Consider the following 17875-nt stretch of genomic DNA (forward strand, 5'->3'; position numbering starts at 1 on the left):
CTCAGGTCCTTACACTGACTTCCAGTTACATTTAGGATTGATTTTAAAGTTCTTTTACTCGTTTATAAATCACTCAATGGCCTAGGACCTAAATACATTGCAGATATGCTCACTGAATATAAACCTAACAGACCATTACAATAAATCCACCCTGCTGGTGATAAAGGCATGAACAAGTTTCTCCAAGTCTTGACTGGAAACAAAACATCTAATTCTTGCAATGTTTTTGAGATGATAGTATGCTGATTTAGTTACTGCTTTGACATGACTACTAAAACTAAGGTCTGTCTCCAGAATCACACCAAGATTTTTGACTTGATTTTTAGTTGTTTGACCCCTAGAGTCAAGGTATGCATTCACCTTGAGAACTTCATCTTTGTTTCCAAATGCAATGGCTTGAGTTTTCTCCTCGTTTCACTGAAGAAAGTTCTGGCACATCCAACTGTTAATTTAATCAATGCATAGGCAGAGGGAGTCAATGGGGCTGTAGTCATTTGGAGATAAGGCTAGGTAAATCTTTATATCAGTTTACAGTATTTAGACAGGGAAATAGTTTGTCGAAATAGTGTCATTCTCCTCTGGCCAGTGTTACGAACCCCACTTTTAGAATGCTCGTTCAGGAAGGGTTTTAGCAACATAAAAAGGACACGTGAGGCAGAACGCATAACAGTAACTGTGGCGGGACTGTGGCTGAAATGGGGAGTTTCTCCTCCTTCCAAACCGCAACTTCCACCACTTTATATTCAGTCCAGAACATCATTACTGAAAGAACCGCAGGTGTGTAGGGGCGGAGCTCAACCTCGGAAGAAAAACAAACCAAGTCAGCACAATAGGGGAAAAAAAACACCAACACCCACAAAACAATGACAACAAAAACTTTGACCATAGCACCAGACAAAATCAGCAGTTTAAATCTAGGCTAAAGCAGAATCGGATTGTGCAAAGGACTCATCTGGTTCCTGTGGTCTTGGAGACAGGGTCTTCACTTGGGATCAATCTCTGGGGCTCATCTTGTCACGTATCCTGTGGGTGTGCCCTGGTTGGCCACCAGATGTCACTGTCTTGTCTGAGCACATGGGTTTGTGTTGTGATTGTTCCATGTGTTCCCCGGTTGATTGTTTGACCCCGCCCTCCTTGTTATTCCCTAATTGTCTCAGCGTGTACACCTGGTTCCTCCTCGTTTGTCTCCTTTAAATGATCCTGGTGTTTGCAGTCCTGTTCGGCCACGTTGTCATATGTTCTTGGTGCAGTAAGTCATGTGTGTTTCTAGTCCTCGTTTTTGCATTGCTCTGTCGGTCTGTTTTTCCCCTCGGGGTAATTTATGTTTCTGTTTTGTTTTCTTTTGCTTTTATAATTAAAACTACCATTTCCCTGCACTTGAGTTCTCGCTTCATTTTCACTGCACGTATCATGACAGAACGTGGCCGACATCAGAGAACTCAGCGGGGAATGGATTCTTACCATCCTCCAGCCCCTAACATGAGGAACCCTTCTTATTTACGAATCCTCCAGGTCAGGACGCTGCACTCTCTCCGTCAGAGGGGCACTGACGTCAGGATGTTTGCCTGGACGTTTTGTGAGGCAGCAGAGGGTTTGGGATACAACGAGGTGGCTCTCAAGGACTTCTTTAACTTTGCCCTTGATGAGCCCCTCGATGAGGAGTGGATGAGGGAGCTAGACCGCTTGACTTTTGGGGAATTGGTGGAGTTTTTGACGCTTCTCCAAGAGGCGGTGCCCGCTCACAGCGCTCCCGAGGCGGCGGTGCCCGCTCTCAATTCCCTAGAGGTGGCCGAGGATGCCGCAGCGGCGCCCCGCTCCCGGAGACGGAGGAGGAGGCGGAGGAAGGCCTCCTCCGTCCCACAAGGCCAGGAGGCTACCCAGGAGCTCACTGCTGGCCAGGAGGCCGTGCCAGAGCCACCCAGACTCCTTGCCCTGCCGGCGCCACCCGAGCGCCTTGCCCTGCCGGCACCACCCTTGCTCCTCGCCCTGCCGGCACCACCCTTGCTCCTCGCCCTGCCGGCACCACCCGAGCGCCTTGCCCTGCCGGCGCCACCCAGACTCCTTGCCCTGCCGGCGCCACCCGAGCGCCTTGCCCTGCCGGCGCCACCCGAGCTCCTCGCCTTGCTGGCTCTACCCGAACTTCTCGCCCTGCCGGCTCCACTCGAGCTCCTTACCCTGCCAGAGGCCGTTCCTGAACTCACTGTCTGCCCTGTCACGGCCACAGAGACCGTTCCTGAGCTCACTGTCTGCCCTGTCACGGCCACAGAGGCCGTTCTTAAACTCACTGCCTGGCTTGTCCCTCCGGCCCCACCCTGGCCGTGCGCTGGGGTTCCTGTTGGGCCGGAAACCCCCTGGTCCGTCCCTCCGGATCCGTCCTGGTCTCCTGCTCGGCCTTGGTCTGCGGGCCCCCTGCCTCTGCACGGGCCTGGCCCACCATCCCTCCCCCTGATCCGTCTCTTGCCCACCTCCCTTCTTGACATTTGTATTTTCATTTTTCATGTTTTTGTGTTTTCTTAGTGTTGCAGGTGGAGCATCTGGGAGCTGCTCCTTTGTTGGGGGATAGTGTCACGTATCCTGTGGGTGTGCCCTGGTTGGCCACCAGATGTCACTGTCTTGTCTGAGCACATGGGTTTGTGTTGTGATTGTTCCATGTGTTCCCCGGTTGATTGTTTGACCCCACCCTCCTTGTTATTCCCTAATTGTCTCAGCGTGTACACCTGGTTCCTCCTTGTTTGTCTCCTTTAAATGATCCTGGTGTTTGCAGTCCTGTTCGGCCACGTTGTCATATGTTCTTGGTGCAGTAAGTCATGTGTGTTTCTAGTCCTCGTTTTTGCATTGCTCTGTCGGTCTGTTTTTCCCAGCGGGGTAATTTATGTTTCTGTTTTGTTTTCTTTTGCTTTTATAATTAAAACTACCATTTCCCTGCACTTGAGTTCTCGCTTCATTTTCACTGCACGTATCATGACACATCTAGGTGTCCTGGCTGTAGAGGTCATCTCTAGGTGCTGATCCACCATCTGATCTGGATACAGTCTGGATCTGGGTGGCTACGGTGGCCTCGGAATAAGAAAGAAACAGACTAATATTAGCGTAGATGCCATTCTTCTTCATTACATCAGGTGTTTTGGGAAGTGTTCCTGGTTAGATTAGATTAGATTCAACTTTATTGTCATTTATGCAGAGTACAAGTACAGAGCTAATGAAATGGTTCCGATTGACCTAATTAATGCAGCCTAACAATCCTTTAACGGATTTGAATTATAGAAATGCGATAGTGTGTTATGTGTAAGCCAGGTTAAAGAGATGAGTCTTTAATCTAGATTTAAACTGACAGAGTGTGTCTGCTTCCCGAACAGTGTTAGGTAGATTGTTCCAGAGTTAAATAGGGAAACAATCTCCCGCCCACAGTTGATTTTGATATTCTAGGTATTATCAAATGGCCAGAGTTTTGAGATCGCGCCGGACGTGAAAGACTATAATGCGATAAGAGCTCACTCAAATACTGTGGTGCCAAACCATTCAGGGCTTTATAGGTAATTAGCAAGATCTTAAAATGTATACAATGTTTAATAGGGAGCCAGTGCAGTGTTGACAGAACCGGGCTAATGTGGTCATACTTCCTGGTTCTAGTAAGAACTCTAGCTGCTGCATTTTGAACCAGCTGGAGTTTGTTTGTAGAGCAACCACCCAATAAAGCATTACAATAATCTAGCCTCGAGGTCATGAATGCATGAATTAATGTTTCTGCATTTGACATTGAGAGCATAGGTCGTAATTTAGGTATATTTTATATGCAAAGGTTTTTGGTCCAATAATTAACACCTCTGTTTTTTCAGAATTTAGGAGTAAGAAATAGCTAGTCATCCAGTTTTTGATATCAACTATACATTCCGTTATTTTTGCAAATTGGTAAGTTTCATCAGGTCACAAAGAAATATAGAGCTGGGTATCATCAGCATAACAGTGAAAGCTAACACCATGTTTCCTAATGATATCTCCCATGGGTAACATGTAAAGCGTGAAAAGTAATGGGCCAAGTACTGAGCCTTGAGGTACTCCATACTGCACTTGTGATTGGTATGACACCTCTTCATTTACTGCCACAAATTGATGGCGGTCAGATAAGTATGATTTCAACCATGCCAGTGCGCTTCCTCTAATGCCAACATCATTTTCTACTCTATTTAAAAGAATGTTGTGGTCGATAGTGTCAAACGCGGCACTAAGATCCAGTAGCACTAATAGAGAGATACAACCACGATCAGATGATAAGAGCAGGCTGTTTGTAACTCTAATGAGAGCAGTCTCAGTACTATGATATGGTCTAAAACCTGACTGGAAGTCCTCACATATATAATTTTTCTCTGAGAAGGAACATAGTTGTGATGATACTACCTTTTCTAATATCTTTGACAGAAAAGGGAGGTTTGAGATTGGTCTGTAATTAATTATTTGGGGTCAAATTGTGTTTTTTTAATGAGAGGCTTAATAACAGCCAGTTTGAAGGTTTTTGGGACATATCCTAATGACAATGATGAGTTAATAATATCCAGAAGAGGATCTATTACTTCTGGAAGCACCTCTTTTAGGAGCTTAGATGGAACAGGGTCTAAAATACAGATTGTTGGTTTAGATGATTTAACAAGTTTATACAATCCTTCATTTCCAATAGAAGAGAATGAGTGGAATTGTTCCTCAGGGGATCTATAGTGCACTATCTGATGCGATACTGTGGCTGAGAGCTGCATGGTTACAATTTTATCTCTAATAGTTTCGATCTTGGAAGTAAAGTAGTTCATAAAGTCATTACTACTGTGCTGCTGGGTAATGTCTGCACCAGCTGATGTTATATTTTTTGTTAATTTAGCCACTGTATTAAATAAATACTTGGGGTTGTGTTTGTTTTCTTCTAAAAGAGACATAAAGTAAGCAGATCTAGCAGTTTTTAATGCTTTTCTGTAGGATAGGGTACTTTCCCGCTAAGCAATACAAAATACCTCTAATTTAGTTTTTCTCCAGCTGCTCTTTAGGGTCCGAGTGTGCTCATTATACCTTAGAAGATTATACCTTAATCTTCCTTAAGCGTAAAGGAGCAAGCGTATCTAAAGTGCTATAAAAGAGAGAGCCCATAGTTTTGTTACATCAAGTTGTTCTGAGCTATTGGATATTCTGAGGAATTGAGTTGTCAGGAAGATTATTTATGAAGTAGTCTTTTGTGGTAGAAGTGATGGTTCTACCATATTTGTAACAAGCAGTTGGCTTTACAGATTTAGCTACATGGAATATACACGAAATTAGATAATGATCTGAGATATCATCGATCTGCTGCAATATTTCAACGCCACTGACATCAATTCCGTATGACTGTATTAAATCTAGAGTATGATTTCGACAATGAGTAGGTCCTGAAACGTGTTTTTTAACACCAATGGAGTTTAGAATGACTATAAATGCTGATCCCAACGAATCTCTTTCATTATCAATATGGATATTAAAATCACCAGCAATTAGGACTTTATCTGCAGCCAGCACTACCTCAGATATAAAATCAGTAAATTCTTTAATAAAGTCTGTTTCACGAGTTCACACTTACATATATTTAGAACGAGTTACGTAATGCGTATTTGGCGAGTATAGTAATACGTAGTTGGCATGCTGTCCTGGGGAAGGGTTCTGAGCTCAGTAATGGCCCGAACCCAGAGTATCCCCTATAGTGTGGTGAGAACTTAGTCATATAGGTGGAGAAGGGGTGGTGGAGGGGTGTTGATAGACCGTCAAATGAGTGGAGGTATGTCAGCTGTATTTATATCCGTGAGTTGATTGACTTGATTGCGTGCCACTTGTGATTTAATTAGGCTAAGTATCTGACGTGCTTCTCCTGAACTTTGTTAATAAAACATCATATGGTGCCCTGGTGGCCTGTATACAGTACGTCAAGTCACCTTTATTTATATAGCGCTTTTAACAATGTAAATTCTGTCAAAGCAACTGCACAATATCAAAAAAAGAAAATAGTGTGTCAATAATATAATATAAAAAGATTAAAAAAAAGATTTTCCGTTAAAGGCATTTCATTATTGAATTCAGTGATGTCATCATCCAGCTCAGTTCAGTTTAAATAGTGTCTTTGCAATCAGGTCGACGATATCGCTGGAAATGAAGTGTCCCCAACTAAGCAAGCCAGAGGTGACAGCGGCAAGGAACCAAAACTCCATCGGTGACAGAATGGAGAAAAAAACCTGGGAGAAACCAGGCTCAGTCGGGGGCCAGTTCTCCTCTGGCCAAACGAACCAGCAGTTCAATTCCAACTGCAGCAAAGTCAGATTGTAAGGGCTCAACTGATTCCAGTGGTCTTTCCCGATGGCTGTCTAAGTGGTGGGGTCCTCACTGGGGATCTGTCTCTGGCACTCATCTCAGTGTCCTGGTCTCCGTTGACGTTCAGGGCTGTAGAGGTCATCTCTGGGTACTGATCCACCATCTGATCTGGATACGGACTGGATCTGGTGACTGCAGTGACCATCTGGGCTTGATACGGACCGGATCGGATGGCTACAGTGACTGGGGATATGTCCCCGGGGCTCATCCAGGTATCCGGCCTCCGCTGACGATCAGGGCCACATACATCATCTCCCGGCGCCGATCCACCATCTGATCCGGACACGGACTAAGAAACAGAATAGAAACAGACAAATATTAGCGTAGATGCCATTCTTCTTATGATGTAATCATGTGTTATGGGGAGTGTTCCCGGTTCCGGTTGATCTAATTAATGCAGCCTAACAATACTTTAACGGATTTGAATAATAGAAGAGCATTAGTGTGTTATGTGTAAGTCAGGTTAAAGAAATGTGTCTTTAATCTAGATTTAAACTGACAGAGTGTCTCTGCCTCCCGAACAGTATTAGGTAGATTGTTCCAGAGTTTGGGTGCTAAATAGGAAAAGGATCTGCCACCCGCAGTCGATTTTGATATTCTAGGTATTATCAAATGGCCAGAGTTTTGAGAACGCAGCAGACGTGGAGGATCATAATGTGATAAGAGCTCGCTGATGGGGAGCCAATGCAGTGTTGACAGAACCGGGCTAATATGGTCGAACTTCCTGGTTCTAGTAAGGACTCTAGCTGCTGCATTTTGGACCAACTGTAATTTGTAGATCAAGCGTGCAGAACAACCACCCAATGAAGCATTACAATAGTCTAACCTTGAGGTCATAAACGCATGAATTAGTATTTCTGCATTTGACATTGAGAGCATAGGTCGCAATTTAGATATGTTTTTGAGATGGAAAAACACAGTTTTACAGATGCTAGAAACATGGCTTTCAAATGAAAGATTGCTATCAAACAGCACACCTAGGTTCCTAACTGATGAAGAAGAATTGACAGAGCAGCCGTCAAGTGTTAGATAGTGTTCTAGGTTATTACATGTGGGGTTTTTAGGTCTGATAATTAACACCTCTGTTTTTTCAGAATTTAGCAGTAAGAAGTTACTGGTCATCCAGTTTTTTTATATCGACTATGCATTCCGTTAGTTTCTCAACTTGGTGTGTTTCACTGGGCAGCGACGAAATATAGAGCTGAGTATCATCAGCATAACAGTGAAAACTAACACTATGTCTCCTGATAATATCTCCCAAGGGTAACATGTAAAGCGTGAAAAGTAACGGCCCTAGTACTGAGCCTTGAGGTACTCCGTACTGCACTTGTGATCGATATGATACCTCTTCATTCACTGCTACAAACTGATGGTGTTCAGATAAGTACGATTTGAACCATGCTAATGCACTTCCACTAATTCCAACAAAGTGTTCTAGTCTATTTAAAAGAATGTTGTGGTCGATAGTGACAAACGCAGCGCTAAGATCCAGTAGAACTAATAAAGAGATACAACCACGATCAGATGATAAAAGCAGGTAATTTGTAACTCTAATGAGAGCAGTCTCAGTACTATGATATGGTCTAAATCCTGACTGGAATTACTCACAAATACACTTTTTCTCTAAGAAGGAATATAATTGCGAGGATACTACCTTTTCTAGTATCTTTGACAGAAAAGGGAGATTTGAGATCAGTCTGTAATTAACAAAATCTTTGGGGTCAAGTTGTGTTTTTTTTAATGAGAGGCTTAATAACAACCAATTTGAAGGTTTTGGGGACATATCCTAATGACAGTGATGAATTAATAATAGCCAAAAGAGGATCTATGACTTCTGGAAGCATCTCTTTTAGTAGTTTAGATGGAATAGGGTCTGACATACATGTTGTTGGTTTAGATGATTTAACAAATTTATACAATTCTTCCTCTCCTATAGTAGAGAATGAGTGAAATTGGGGAAGTCGTGGCCTAATGGTTAGAGAGTCGGACTCGTAATCCAAAGGTTGCGGGTTTGAGTCTCGGGCCGGCAGGGATTGTAGGTGGGGGGAGTGAATGTCAAGCGCTCTCTCCACCCTCAATACCACGACTTGCCCTTGAGCAAGGCACCGAACCCCCAACTGCTCCCCGGGCGCCGCAGCATAAATGGCTGCCCACTGCTCCGGGTGTATGTTCACGGTGTGTGTGTGTTCACTGCTGTGTGTGTACACGTTGGATGGGTTAAATGCAGAGCACAAATTCCGAGTATGGGTCACCATACTTGGCAGTATGTCACTTCACTTCAAATTGTTCCTCAGGGGATCTGTAGTGCACTATAGATCTATAGTATCTGATGCGATATTGTAGCTGACGGCTGCATGGTTACAATTTTAACTCTATTTTAACTCGATAGAATCGATCTTGGAAGTAAAGTAGTTCATAATGTCATTACTGCTGTGCTTTTGGGAAATGCCAACACCTGTTGATGCTTTATTTTTCGTTAATTTAGTGACTGTATTGAATACATATGTTTATTTATGTTTATGTTTGTTTTCTTCTAGAAGAGACGAAAAGTATTCAGATCTAGCAGTTTTTAATGCTTTTCCTTAGGATAGGGTATTTTCCCGCCAGGTTATACAAAATACCTCTAGTTTTGTTTTCCTCCATCTGCGTTCCATTTTCCGGGCTGCTCTCTTTAAGGTGCGAGTGTGCTCATTATACCACGGAGTCAAACTGTTTTCTTTGATCTTTATTGAGCGTAAAGGAGCAACTGTATCTAAAGTGCTAGAAAAGAGAGAGTCCATAGTTTCTATTACATCATCAAGTTTTTCTGCGCTGTTGGATATGCTGAGGAATTGAGATAAATCAGGAAGATTACTTACAAAGCAGTCTTTTGTGGTAGAGGTGATGGTTCTACCATACTTGTAGCAAGGTGTAGAATTTACAGTTTTAGTGATATGAAAGTGAAAGTGACGTGACATATGGGCAAGTATGGTGACCCATACTCGGAATTCGTGCTCTGCATTTATCCCATCCAAAGTGCACACACACACAGCAGTGAACACACACACACCGTGAACACACACCCGGAGCAGTGGGCAGCCATTTATGCTGCGGCGCCCGGGGAGCAGTTGGGGGTTCAGTGCCTTGCTCAAGGGCACCTCAGTCGTGGTATTGAGGGTGGAGAGAGCGCTGGACATTCACTCCCCCAACCTACAATCCCTGCCGGCCTGAGACTCAAACCCGCAACCTTTGGATTACGAGTCCAAATCTCTAACCATTAGGCCACGAATTCCCCAATGGAGTTTACACAAGACTAGATAATGATCTGAGATATCATCGCTTTGCTGCAGAATTTCAACACCACTAACATCAATTTCATGTGACAGTATTAAATCTAGAGTATGATTTCGACAATGAGTAGGTCCGGAAACATGTTGTCTGACCCCAATAGAGTTCAGAATGTCTATGAATGCTGATCTTAATGCATCTTTTTCATTATCGACATGGATATTAAATTCGCCATCAATTAAGACTTTATCTACAGCCAGTACTAACTCAGAAAATCAGCAAATTCTTTAATAAGGTCAGTGTGGTGCCCTGGTGGCCTGTATACAGTAGCCAGTACAAACATCACAGTGGATTTATCACTAACACGTGTTTCTCTAGATAATGTTATACGCAGCATCATAACTTCAAACGACTTATATTTAAAGCCTGCCCTCCGAGAAATACTGAGAATATTGCTATAAATTGTAGCAACACCTCCCCCTTTACCTTTCGGATGTGGCTCATTTTTATAGCAGTAATCTTGGGGGGGGGGGGGTGGACTCATTTAAAGTAATGTATTTATCTGGTTTTAGCCATATTTCTGTCAAACAGAGCAAATCTAGATTATTATTATTGATCAAATAATTTACAAAAAGTGCTTTTGTAGAAAGGGACCTGATATTCAGTAAGCCAAGCTTTATCAATTGTTTCTCTGTATTGTAAACATTTTTTATTTGTTGTACTTGCAAGTTCACACACCTCTTTAACATAAAAAAAGACATATGCGATGGCGCTCCAGATGGCAGCTACAGTACTTTGCTCTTCAGTGTTTGTACTGTTTTTGTTTGTTTTTCCTGTTTTTTGTTACTCAAATACGATCAGTTTTAACAGGGATGACCTGCTGAACATTCGGCAGAACACACCACAAAATCTTTTACCGTAATTTGACTACTCGGACGCTTTGCTGGACATTGTAGTTGGCGGAGCCGTATCTCTGGTCAAACATTTCAGGAGGACGCGCAGACGGGGGAAGCGAACCGGCGTGCTCGTGAAGCTTCGTCAGCGCGGATTTCGAATGCTGTTGCCTAGCATCCATCTGGCGAATCTCCGCTCTCTACCCAACAAAACGGACGAACTCCTTCTGCTGTCCCGGACAAACAAGGATTTTTCTAACTCTCCTGGTCTTTGTTTCACAGAAACCTGGCTAAATGGCGACATACCGGACAGTGTACTACATCTGCCTAATTTCCAGCTGATCAGAGCAGATCGGGACGCGGAATCAACAGGGAAATCGCGCGGCGGCGGGTCATGCTTTTACATCAATGAGAGGTTGTGTACAGATGTAACTGTGTTAAAGAAGATGTGCTGTTCTGATCTAGAAACACTCTTCATTAACTGCAAGCCGTTCTATTCGCCGCAGGAGTTCTGCTCGTTCATTCTCATGAGTGTCTACATTCCACCGCAACCGCACGTGAGCTCAGCTTTACAGAAACTTGCTGATCAGATCACAGAACCAGAACAATAGCACCCGGACTCTGTTTTAATCATTCTCGGGGACTTTAATAAAGCAAATCTCTCCTGCCAACTATCAAAATACAGACAGCATGTTACATGTCCCACCAGAGACAGTAATATGCTGGATCACTGTTATACAGCAATAAAGAACACATATAACTCTGTTCCACGAGCAGCTTTAGGACTCTCTGATCACTGTTTGGTTCATCTTATTCCGTCCTACAGGCAGAAACTTAAATCGGCAAAACCTGTATTAAGAACTGTTAAAAGATGGACTAATGAAACAGAGCGGGATTTACAAGCCTGTTTCTCTCTCACTGATTGGACTGTTTTTGAAAATGCTGCCACCGATCTGGACGAGCTCACAGAGACTGTAACATCATATATCAGTTTCTATGAGGATAAGATTGCGGCGTGATCAGACGCAGCGGCTGCTCCGGGTTCCAAAGACGCTGCTTTTATGTCTTTTAATGTCGTCTGTTCGTCTCCAAATAGTGTCAGTTTACCGCTAACTCATAAGGAAATCACTCCAAAACTCATCTATGATCGCCAAAGTCTTTTGGATATCGGCAACGCGTACAAACAACAACTCTCGCCGGCGGCTACTGAGAAGCTACGAGGCCTTTGTTTACTGCTGGAGCCAAACCTCGAGACCGCGGCCTCGCCTACTGACGCTACCCGCACAAGGCAGCGTCGTAAGCGGTGTGAGAGAGGACGGAAGCGCGGTAAGCGTGGAGGTATACGAGCTAGGCTAAGAGCTAACCTCACAAGACCGGCTCTTCCAACACTCATGCTCTCAAACGTTCGCTCTCTGGAAAACAAACTGGACTTAATTCAACTCAGTCGGTCTACACAGCATGAGGCAAGGGATTGTTGTGTGTTTGTTTTCACCGAAACATGGCTAAACGTCAACATCCCAGACTCCGCCATTCAGCAGCATGGGCTATCCAGCTACCGAGCGCATAGAGATTCATCACTATCTGGTAAGACCCGTGGAGGTGGCTTGTGTGTGTATATCAACAAATACTGGTGTAACAATGCTGCGGTAATATCAAAACACTGTTCATCGCTGGTGGAGTTTATGCTTGTGAAGTGTCGACCGTTCTATCTGCCGCGGGAGTTCACGGTCATTGTTATTGTCGCGGTCTACATCCCCCCGTGTGCAAACGCTAAGGACGTGCTTCGTGAACTGTACAGCGCCATCAGTGAACAACAAACAAATAACCCCAACGGCTTTTTCATCATAGCCGGTGACTTCAACCATGCAAACCTAAAGACAATTTTACCAAAGTTCTACCAACATGTGAACTTTGCAACAAGGGGAAACAACACACTGGACTTTGTTTATACAACAGAGAAAAACGCATACAAAGCTGAACCCCGCCCCCACCTCGGGTACTCGGACCACATCACTGTTATGCTAATCCCAGCATATAGACCACTTCTCAAACTCGCCAAACCAGTTCAAAAGCAGATCACAGTATGGCCAGACAATGCCACCTCAGCACTGCAGGACTGCTTCCAGGACACAGACTGGAACATGTTTAAAGAGGCAGCCACCTACAACAACCACACAGACCTGCAGGAGTAAAATGAAACTGTGATTGCTTACATCAAAAAGTGCATAGATGATGTGACAGTCACCAAGACCACTACCACACGTGCCAACCAGAAGCCATGGATGACAGCAGAGGTTCGTGGGCTGCTAAAGACCAGAGATGAAGCATTCAAATCAAGGCAAGGCAAGTTTATTTATATAGCACATTTCATATACAGTGGTAATTCAAAGTGCTTTACATAAAAGAAAGTTAAATAGACATTAAAAATCAATAAAAACATGGAAATAAAAATAATAAAAACAAGGAATTTTAAAATGATATAGAGATTGATTTAAAATAAATTTAAAGAAAATGATTATACATAAAATTCATTGCAGTCAGTTCGGACATATAGCACAGTGCTCATTCAACAAATGCACAGTTAAACAGATGAGTTTTGAGTCTTGATTTAACCTGTTAACCTTCAACCCCATTTAGGGCCTCGCAGGTGAAAATAACCTACCTGAATTAAAATGGTAACAGTTTGTGACAAAGTGTGCTTACACAAACAAATTAGGTATCTTTGGAAAGAAGAGACTCTGGGCTTTACTATCTATCATCCAGAGTTGATAATGCTCAAAAAGATAAAAAGTTATAGACACTGACGTGCCTTGAAAAATATTTTTCCACACTGAATGTTTTTTTATTTCATATACAAATACATGAAATAAGTCCTGGAGCAATCCAGAAAAGTAATGGATCGAAAGCCATGTGTCTCATCAGTTCATATTTCAAATTTGAAGAAGATACCATGAAAAATGAGATTCCTGCAATATTTTTTCTGAAACTATTTATAGTCCCCCCACCCCCCTGTTTGAGGAAAAATAACCACCAAATGGATTGCAGAATTATACAAGCTATTTTAGTCATTATACATGTTCCTGCATAGTTTTTCAATTATAAAATAATAGACAGATTTATTTGAGCACTAAAAAATACAAAAATAATTATTTGAGTAATAAAAAAGGAAAAAAAATAGAAAAAAATGCTTTGTATATAGTATGTATACTGAAGTATTCTTCGTTATTCGTTATTACAATGATAAATATCACTGCCAGACGTGAAGTGATATTGCCAGACATGGTCATAGAGTCAGTAAACACACGCTGATGTGCTTCCATTCAGATTATAATCAAACAGATGGGCCATATAATCAATAATAGCTGATCAATGAATCACAATGATAGCCGTCATAGAGTCGCTAATAAACACGCTGATGTGCGTCCATACAGATTATAATCATGCAGACACGGCCACATTCCCCACACAATACACACACACACATATAAAAAATGTAGAAGAAAAAAAAAACAGTTTTTTATGGATAAAGCAGATCTCTAAGTTACGCCCCGCTCAGATGACAGTGTGCGTCACAGAAGCGTCACTGCCGGCAGGAGGGAGCGCCAAATTCAAATAATCTATATTCCGCTTTTCTGAGACTTTTTTTTCCGTAGACGGTCTCATTATGTTTGTAAGACCGTATTCTACAAAATCGTTTTGTTTTTTTACCACCAAGACGCTGTTTTTGAGCGTAATTTATTCCATAACGGACGCGAACAATAACTCTCTGAAGAAATGAAACGTAAACAAAGGAATATTCATCCTTATTACAACGTTATTGTTTCGCTGGACTAAAAGTGCTCGCTGGGATGTTTTTCTGTGGACCCTTACCTCTCTAACTAAACTGGGATTTCAGCAGTGGACGCGTTTGTGGCTCGTTATTACAATGATAAAGGTACGTACGGCTTTTTTACTCTGCGTGTTTGGATGTGTACTGCTTACACAAATGTAGCAAATTTGTGCCACTCATTCCTTATAAGCTTTCCATCGAAAAACAGCGATCTGTCGTCGATGCTTGAGGCTTAGACCCTCAGAATGATATAGAGTTTGACAAGATTAACTTTGTCCCGTTTCATTTATTCTATTAGAAAACAATGACACATGCAAACAAAGAGCGTTCAGTGCGAGGTCGCTCTGGTGCAGGCTAACAGGTTAAATGTGGCTAATGTTTTAGCACATCTGATCAGGAGACAAAGCAGCCCTCAAAGCAGCAAGAGCTAATCTGTCTCATGGCGTCAAGAAGGCAAAACAACAATATGCTAAAAAAAAATTAACAACAACTTCACAGACAGTAAAGACACTCGGTCCCTGTGGCAAGCCATTCAGACCATCACTGACTACAAGCCCCCACCACAGGCCAGTGATGATGACACATCCTTACCAGATGCACTCAACCACTTCTACTCACGATTTGAGATACAGAACGACACACCTGCAAAGAAACTACTCGCATCTCCAAACGACCAGGTACTCTGTCTCTCTCCAGCCAACGTAAGGAAGACCCTGTCCCAGATTAACCCACGAAAGGCTGCGGGCCCTGACAACATACCTGGACGTGTACTGAGAGACTGTGCTGCACAGCTGACGGATGTCCTAACAGACATCTTCAACACCTCGCTGATCCAGGCAGTCGTCCCCACGTGTCTCAAAGCCACCTACATAATTCCAGCACCAAAGAAGTCACCCATGTCCTGTCTGAATGACTATCGTCCCATAGCACTGTACCCAATCATGATGAAGTGCTTTGAGGTTAGTCATGCATCACATCAAGTCCAGTCTCCCAAACACACTGGACCCATTCCAGTTTGCATACCGTCCAAACCGTTCCACGGACGATGCAATATCCACCACTCTCCACCTAGCTCTTACTCACCTGGAACAGAAAGAATCTTATGTAAGAATGCTGTTCATCGACTTCAGCTCAGCATTCAACACTATAATCCCACAACAGCTCATCCACAAACTAAATTTGCTGGGCCTTAACACCCCCCTCTGTAATTGGATCCTGGACTTTTTAACTGCAAGTACTCAGTCAGTCCGTGTTGGCCGCAACTCCTCCAGCACTACCACACTGAGCACAGGTGCCCCACAAGGCTGTGTGCTCAGCCACTGCTCTTCACGCTGCTGACCCACGACTGCACTGCCAAGTCCAGCTCCAACCACATCATCAAGTTTGCTGATGACACAACTGTGGTAGGCCTCATCAGCAACAACGATGAAACGCTCTACAGAGAGGAAGTGGCACAGCTGGCGAAATGGTGTGGTGCTAACAACCTGTCCCTCAATGTAAGACAAAAGAGGTTGTGATGGACTTCAGGAGAAACTCTGTTGACCACCCCCCACTGACCATCGACGTCTCAACCGTGGAGAGAGTCGGCAGCACTAAATTCCTGGGGGTGCACATCTCAGAGGATTTCACCTGGACCACCAACGCCTCCACTTTCTCTTCCGGCTGAAAAGGGCAAGTCTCCCGCCACCCATCCTCACCACTTTCTACAGGGGCACCATTGAGAGTGTGCTGACCAGCTGCATCACTGTCTGGTATGGGAACTGCAGTGCTGCTGACCGCAAGACCCTACAACGGACAGTGAACACTGCTGCCGCAAAGATCATCGGTGCCCCTCTCCCCTCCATCCTGGACATTTTCCTTGCATGATGCTCCAGCAAGGCCTCCAGCATCGTGAAAGACCCCTCCCACAACCTCTTCCAGCTCCTACCATAAGGTAGAAGGTACCGGAGTATCAAAGCACGCTCTGTCAGATTGCTTAACAGCTTTTTTCCCCAGGCTGTGAGAGCTCTTAACTCCAATCTCCCTGTCCCCCTCTGACCCCCCACTCACCCAACTCATTAATACAGTTGACAACTTTTCTTAAGTGCAATTCTGAGTGTGCTACACACAGGTGAGTGGGCTATACAAACCACTTGTAATAACGCACTCATCCCACTATATGATGTTTTATTAACAAAGTTCGGGAGGAGCACGTCAGATACTTAGCCTAATTAAACACAAGTGGTACGCAATCAAGTCAATCAACTCACGGACATAAATACAGCTGACATACCTCCACTCATTTGACGGTCTATCAGCATCCCTCCACCACCCCTTCTCCACCAATATCACTAAGTTCTCACCATACCGTCTGGTTCAGCTCAGCTACCAAATCTGATCTCAAAATCTGATCTCAGAAGACTACGGAGGGTAGTCCGGACTGCTGAGCGAATCATTGGTACAACCCTCCCCACTCTCCACTGTACTTATCCAGAGTGAGCAAGAGGGCTGGTAAAATCACTCTAGACCCCTCACATCCAGCACACTCCCTCTTTGAACTGTTACCGTCTGGTCGACGCTACAGAGCTCTAAGCACCAGAACGACCAGACACAGGAACAGTTTCTTCCCTCAGGCAATCCATCTCATGAACACTTGAATAAAATGTGGAACACACAACTCTATTATTTATTCACCACACTTGCTTACTTTTTTATTTATCAATTTTTTTCATTTCAAATTTGCACATATCAGACCTTTAAACGCATAATTATCTATATTATATATTGTGTTTTTGCTGTTTTGTACATTGCCTATTTGGATATTTGTATTATTCTTTATTATATGTGTCCTGTCCTGATGCTGTCTCTCTGTTGCACTGTGGAGCTTCTGTCACTAAAACAAATTCCTTGTATGTGTAAACATACCTGGCCAAAAAGCTCATTCTGATTCTGATTCTGAACATTATATTTAGTGATCTCCGACTGGCGAAGTCGAACATCATTAGCGCCGACGTGAATAAAAATCTTACTGAATTTATGTTTAGCATTAGCCAGCACTTTTAAATCTAGTTGCATCGAAAGCGGTATCTACAGCCCTCACATTCTTACTGTCCTCAACTAAAGTTTGGATGCGCGTCTCTAATTCTGAGCTGTGAAAAAGTGAAGCTACACAAAGCTACAATCGCAAACCTCTCAACAGCATGACAGATAGAAGCAATCGATCAGCAATCGATCCTTTGTGTCAGTACGTCATGAATAGAACGTGGCATCAGTTTACTGTCGGGGATTTGTCGTGTCGCGCTGTGCCGCATCCAGTGTAGACCGCATCGCTGATTATAATGGATTCTATTGTATTTTGTCACGCCACGCCACTCGCATCTTTGTGTAGATACAGTGTTATTATTTAACTCAGTGGGAGCATATACAGGCTAAACAAGAGCGGTGCAAGAATTGAGCCTTGTGGGACTCCGCATGTCATGATCGTCCACTTAAATTTATGCTCTCCTATACTCACATAATAACCTCTCCCTTC

The 17875-nt window shown here is 43.4% G+C and overlaps 1 protein-coding gene across 1 annotated transcript in view; it reads left to right on the forward strand.

Moving 5' to 3' along the window:
* LOC306860734 (sodium/hydrogen exchanger 9B2) overlaps positions 1-17875 on the forward strand; it is a 50215-nt gene that overhangs the window by 28580 nt on the left and 3760 nt on the right. The window lies entirely within an intron of this gene.

Source organism: Barbus barbus (assembly GCF_936440315.1).
Source record: "Barbus barbus genome assembly, chromosome: 41".
NCBI lineage: Eukaryota > Metazoa > Chordata > Actinopteri > Cypriniformes > Cyprinidae > Barbus > Barbus barbus.